This window comes from Dermacentor variabilis, unplaced genomic scaffold (genome assembly GCF_050947875.1).
Source record: "Dermacentor variabilis isolate Ectoservices unplaced genomic scaffold, ASM5094787v1 scaffold_14, whole genome shotgun sequence".
Lineage (NCBI taxonomy): Eukaryota > Metazoa > Arthropoda > Arachnida > Ixodida > Ixodidae > Dermacentor > Dermacentor variabilis.
Window position 1 is genome coordinate 10,970,508 of NW_027460302.1, and position 6,993 is coordinate 10,977,500.

Below are 6,993 nucleotides of genomic sequence, written 5' to 3' on the forward strand. Positions count from 1 at the left end.
GTTGAAAATATTTACAAAGAATGTACTCGTGTTTTGATAAATAAATTGAATAATTTCGGTTGTTAAATTATCTGGTCCTGGGGAAACATCTTTCTTCAAATTTCTAACAACCGATGCTACCTCCTGTTGAGTAAATTCCACATCGTCATCCTCGTTGTTATATATTTCAACTACTTGGGCGTTTGACGCTTCTGTCTCTTTTTCCATTGAGATTGCGTATAAGTTGTGTAAAATATACTCAACTGTTTCACTTAAGGAGTTGGTTGTTGTCTTATCATCTTTTTCCATACTTTTTATTATTACTGGCTGTTTTATTTGATTCCTTGCAATTTTGTAACCTACGTTGAATGGGTTTTTCGTTATTTTTGATAAAAAGTCGTCCCAATTTTTCTTTTTTGCAGTTGCTATATTTTCTACATATGTTTGGTGTTCCTTGTAATATTGTTCTTTAAAACTTTCTCTTATTTCTCCTCTACTTTTTTAAAATCGTCTTTTCATTGCTCTTACTTTTTCCTTTGTATCTCCAATTTCATGTTCCACCAACTTTTTCCTTGTTTTTTCTCTTTCGTTATACGTTTTTCGTATTTTTTGTACAATTCTTCAAGGGTGGCATGAATGAATAAAGCCTTTATTTTAAGGAATGGGACGGCTCTAGGCCGCTGATGGGGATTAGGAGGGAAGGGAATGTGGGTACCCAGACTGTTGGCTGAAACACTTCTTCATCTCAGTCTGGGATCTTCCGCTTTATGCAGGCTCAGGTGCATGTTCACTTCCGCTGCTCTCATATGGGCTGATCGACCCCCTCTACACTACTCGGAACAGGCCACTTTGTCTGCCATATGTCGCAATGGCTTTCTGTGTTTCAGGGTTAGCTTGTATTGTAATTCCTAGTGTTCTAATGTCTCCGTGTAGTAGATGCTGAATGTTGGATCTCCCTTGTGAAAAAGCTGCACAGCTCCAAATGAGGTGTTGCAAATCTACTCTGCATGACTCCTGGCAATGTGTACATCGGGTGTAAGTCTTCGCAATCGTAGCTTGTCTGGGTTGGTGCCATTTCTCAAGTATGTGTGGTGTATGCAGCGTTGGCCATAACCTTATTCAAGAAAACCTCTTCCGTGCGGGTAAGCCCGCCCTTGTCGTCAAACAAATGTACTGGTGTAGCTTCTAATAATCTCCGTTTACTGTCTGCTTTTATTTTAGTACGAATGTAATGCATCAGTGCTCTGCTAGGAGAGCCTGCAGCCAATATCTTTAGGTATGGATTTTGGTCCACGGGGTTTGGCGAGGAAATGGAGTGTGGGGAGCTGTACGCGTAATCAAGCCCACCCGCTTGCGCGGCAGCTGCGTGAGCGGCTGTGTTTCCACCATCCGTGCCGGTGTGCCCCGGTGTCCATAGGATTTCAACATTTGTCCCATTGTCCTGTATGCTCTTTAGCTTTTTTCTGGTGTCGTTGGCCACCGCATCATCTGTCGTAGGCCCCGTTAATTCGGGCACTGCTTCGTACGAATCAGTAAGGATCCGATAATTATTTCGCACACACTGCTCTACAATGTCTCCCATATCAATGGGAATGGTGTTGACAGCTCCCCATATAGCTAAGAGCTCAGCGTGCAAGGTTGCACCCCCAGGAAGCTGACATGTGTGATAGCCATTCTGTTGGGGTGCAGATGTGCTAACCCAGGCCATGCTTGCTATGTTGTTTGTGATTGCAGCGTCCGTGTAGATGTCAGTGGTGTGCTGCGGCGTGCTTAATCCCAATCTCTTTTCAAATATTTTTCTAGCTTCCGCGTTTCGTCTGGCGATAGGACGTTCTTGCCTCCGTATGCCCAGTGGTACTTCCCATGGTGGCGTTATGGTCGCTTCCGCGGGCTCTGGCTTCGCATGGACTTGTTTATCCCATGCCGTGATCTGTTTTCCTTGGGTCGTGTTTTCCAACCGGGATCGCATTCGAATTCGCATAGAATTTACTTATTTCTTCATTGTCTTTTGGATTATGAAGGCATTGGGATTCTTTTTCCCAGTTTATCTTGATTAGATCAGTAATTGCTTTTTGCTTCCCAGTTTTAGTTAATTTGTACACTGCTGATGTTGACTCTTGAAATATTTCTATTCTTATTAGTTTATGATCACTATATGATAGGTCTTTTAAAACTTTCCAACTTTTTGTTTCATTACATAGATTGTTCGAGATGATGAACAAATCTGTCCAACTTTTCCCATTATTTGTTTCAAATGTGGGATCACTATCTTTATCATTTAATAATGTTAAGTTATTCCTTATTATAAATTCTGTTACACTTTCTCCTTTTTTATCTAGAATATCACCTCCCCAAATCTGGCTCTTAGCATTAAAATCTCCTGCTATAATTATATTTTTTGTTTGAGCTTTTTGAATAATGTTATCAATGTTAATTAATAGTCCCTCAATGTTGCTTTTAGGTGGGGAATAACAGGTAATTATTAATATTTCTTTATTTTTTAATTTTACAACTACTGCTATTAACTCTTCTATTCGTAAAGGGAAAATGCTTATCATATTAGAATGAATTATTATACCTGTTTTTGAATTTTCATTATGTGCTATAATTCTATCTTTTATTGGAAAAGGGATTATTTTTCCTTTTAAATGATACGGTTCTTGTACTAATGAAATATGATGCTGTTTTTCTTGTTGTAGACTATTAAGATTCTGATTTGCTTTAAATGCTCGTCCTAAGTTAATTTGTATTATTTGAAGTTTATTGTTAGGGTTTTGCTTCTGATTAGCCATTTTGATTTAACTAACAGAGAAAATATGCTTTAAAGGTAGTTGTGTAAAGTTTGAGTATTTTATACTCGTGCTAGTAGTAGCTGGCTGATAATTTTTCCGCGTTCTTGCTCTACCCTTTTTTGATATGTAGGGCAGTTACGCGACATCATAGAGTGGTCTGCCTGCTCGGCAAGTCCCTCTGCATTGCAAACACTACATTCGTACTCACCGTTTTTACACGCACTGTGATGGTGCCTTCCTCCGCATTCTGTATATTTAGCTGTCTTGGCTTGACACCATTGCTGTGTGTGGCCGTAGTTGGCACAGTAGGCGCATCTCGGGACGAAAGTATTATCAAAAAGTGGACATCTGTTCCATCCTATGTTTATGTGGCTTCTGTCTTTCAATTGCTCCCATGGTTTCAATTCCATTGCTATTATGGCTGTCTTGCCCTGTTTGCCTTTCCAAGTACTAGTCACCTCTAATTCTTCCTCGGTACACTGGAGACCATTTTGCTCAATAATTTTCTTTACTATTTCTTCTTTTTCCTGTTCCTCATCAAATCCAACAACCTTCATTTCCAATTTCTTTTGTTTGGGTTGTTTAGTGGTAAGTTTGGTACCCAACTCTGGATCGTTTGCAATGTAGTCTTTCAGTCTGTCAAGGCCTGTTTTTGAGGAAGACATGATCACCACTCCTTCTTTTCCCGGTCGCATTTCGGGTTCCTGCACTCCCAACTCATGCGGGTTGACCTTCTTTTTGATGAGCTTTCCTATCTCATCTTTGTTCAACTTTTCTCATTTTATAATCATTGCCAACTTGGGTTTTTTATTGTCTTTGATGGCTTCGTCAAAGAACTCAGGCGTTTCTACGCTCTGTCCCCCTGCTTTGTTTTGGCCTGTCACCACTGTTGAGTAGGTTGGCCTTTCTGTCTTCCGATTCTGTTGAGTTTCCATTGCTCCTTGGAGTCTTGCCACTTCATGTGTGGCGTCCAGTGTTAGACTTTTTAGCTTTTTAAAGTCTCTCAGAAGCTTGTCCAATAGTGTTTCTTTTTCTTCTACGTCGGTTGCCAGGACCAGCAGAGTTTTCATAAACGATCTGTCTATCTTGGACAGTTTTTTCAATGTGTTGCTCAAACTTGTAGATTCAGTTGCTGTCTCTTGATGATGCGTTTCATCTTGCCTGGACTCTACCAGGTTCTGTGATCGCTGTTGTGCTGGTTGTGTATCACTTACGATCTTTGTCCCTGTTTCTTGTAGTTGTTTTTCCACTGTCAGCTTCTTTCCTGATGATTTACTTGTTTCCTTCCTCATTGGTCGTTGCATGAATTCTGTTTCCTCCCATGAGTCGGGGATGTCCTCTTCGGAAGTCCAGTCATCCTCAAAATTGGAGTTGTCTCCTAGCGCTTCCATGGTGTCTGGAGCTTTCTTCAAGTTCTGCAGTGTCGTTTGTTTCGAAGTGTTTTCATTCACTTTTATTTTCGTGCCTCCTACTCCTGGCTGTGCTATCGATCCAAAGTTGGCTTGCTTGTCTTTGCTCTCCCGGCTTTCGGAGTGTCCACCTGAACCGGGTGTTCTCATTTGGTTTTTTTCATCACTCTTCTTTTTGCCCATTTCTTTGGCCGTGGGTTTGCTATCTATCTTTTCAAGATGCTCGGCTGAGTTGTACTCAGGTCACTTTCTGTGATTTAATCGAGTTCTTTGTCGCTCCACTCTGTTTTCTTTTTCCGAATTGCCCCTTTGAAAGTGGGGATGCTTCACTGTCGCATTTGCTTGTTGCTTATGGTTACATCATTTACTTTGTGCTTGGCGTATATGAACTCGTAAAATATTCACAATTGCCCCTTTGCAAAATTGGGATGCTTCCCTGCAATGCCTAGAGTTGTCTTTCAAAATACGCAGTCTTCTTTGATTTAAGTTGTCCCTACTCTAGTGCTTCTTCTCCTTTACCTTCCATGGATACCTCACCACATGCTCGAAGTTGTCCGTACTCTAAAGCTCTTGACGTTTGGCACCTTTGTCCGCGCTCTTAGCAGACTGTGGCCCCCAACATGGCAGCCCACACAAAGAGACAGCAAAAAACACCACTTTTTGCATGCAAATTCTGGCAATTAGGGAATTGATCTCGGCAAACTCATGCTTGGGAGTTGTTCCTGGGGGTTTACAGGATGTGTTCAAATAAATATTTTCTGTCTACTGCGCTTATTAAGGACGGACGAATAAGGATTATACTGCTATATAATCCTTTGTTTGAAACGGTCTCGGTTTGTTTACCTAACTTTAAATGAAGAAATATGCAAAGCCCTCGAATATTTACTCAAACTATTTTTGCATTTATGCGGCCTATCATGCAACGAAGCTGTGAATGTAATTCTAGGTTTGCATGTTGAGTATTTAGTCAGATGTCATCGGATTTATCTCGGTTGTTTTCTGCAACCGGCAATTGCCTGTATGGGCTCCTACACGTGGGATTTAAAAACTTCTCGTTATTCACAAAATATGGATCCTATTTTTATAGTTTTGCTATGTCTATGCTCCTGAGATGTTAGCGAAGCTTTATAAATAGTTTTACAGTGATTGGAAAAGGATTTACTCACGTTTTTGGCCGAAAAAGCAGGAGCCTTGTGACCGCAGGTCCGCTCGCCTGGCCCCCTGGTGGCAGAAGTTTTAGTAGATAGGGACATAAGGACAGGGACATAGGGACAGATAGGGACAAAATTAATAAAAGTAAAATAATTTAAATAGAGTAGATAGGGACAGTGGGAATCTCGTCAATCCATTCATGCGTGTCACTAATTAGATGAGGCATTTGGCAAATCTTTTTTTAGTTCTCTTTATTCAATCGACATGTAATGCTAATTGAGACTAAGAGACCAAAAACTTATCTCTCTGAGAAGGCAGAGGGACCTATGTACTGGTAGCGAAACCTTCAGCTTCCAGGTTGCTGCATACGCAGCATAGCGACGAGACAAGGAAGATCGCACCAGCCTTCAGCCAACGTGTGTTGACGTCATACTGGTGCACGCGGAAAGCCCGTAACCCCCCCTGGAGGCGTCTAATTGTGATGATTTTGAAGTCCTCACGACCAAGCCCAATGTCTGTTAGGGTATTTACCGATTGTCTTGACCATCTTCCACGGTAAGACAAGGTCACTGACGAAACTACTGCGCCTTCGAGGTAGGATCCACGAGGGCTAGAAGTTCTGGAAACTGGTATTTTTTCTTTTTATTTTCGTGGGCTTCATTGATAGGAATTCGAGTCCCCACAACTTGGGCATCAAGGACCACCGTCCGGCCGTCCCTTTTGATGACCAGATCCGGAATCCTTGTGCCCATTGTCGTTCGGTAGTGGGGCTCAAGTTGGACTTGCCAACCTTTCTCTTTGAGCCGTTTGGCTAGGTACTTTACGATACCGTCATGCCTTTGGATTCGGGGATGATGAGTTCGGTGGCATCGTTGCAAGATGTGCCCCAAGGATTCAGCAGTCGCACAACCGGCTCTGCATAGGGTGGGAACATTTCTCCCTCTTTTTAATCTTGTAAGATTTGGGATTGCCGCTATGTGGAACTTTACTAAATCGATGTATTCTCTTCCCTTGAGGAAGGTCGTGCCTTCCCCCAGCAAGGCTGTTGCTCCTTTGGCATTAGCACAGTCCTTTAATGGCATCCCATCAAAACTTCATGCAGTTGGCCTTTCCAAAATTTCAGTGAATCTTCTGAGTTCCGTATATTGGCATCCCTATATGTGCAGAGCTGCCTAGCCTGCCTTATGGCATCCAGCATAGTGTCTGTTGTGGCTGCTACCACACATGGGTGGTGCGGGGATTGGAGAAGTTTTTCAAATCTTCTTACTCTCATCCCGCGAATTGTCCTTCTTAAGTTCATAATCCCAAGTCCACCTTCGGAGATCGGGGCGTAGAAAAAGCCTAGAGTGACGTTACTAGAGAGTCATAGATATGACTCTCTAGAGAGCCTAGAGAGTCATAGTTACTCCCGCGTACAGCACTGGGCAGAAATCACATGGCGTCAGCACCGTCAACGGCCCTCGCAATGCTTTGTTTTAATTAGACAGTCAGATTCCCCCGGTCCGTGCCAGTTCTGAGTTGGCTGTTTTCTGCCGGCCGAAGCAAGAACCTCAGGCGCGAAGCCCACGGAAAATGCACAGCTGTGGCTTTCCACAGGAAGGTCCCGATGCTAGTCCGGGCTCGGCCGCACCGCTTTTTACGGCGGCGAGCCTCGCCCAGTC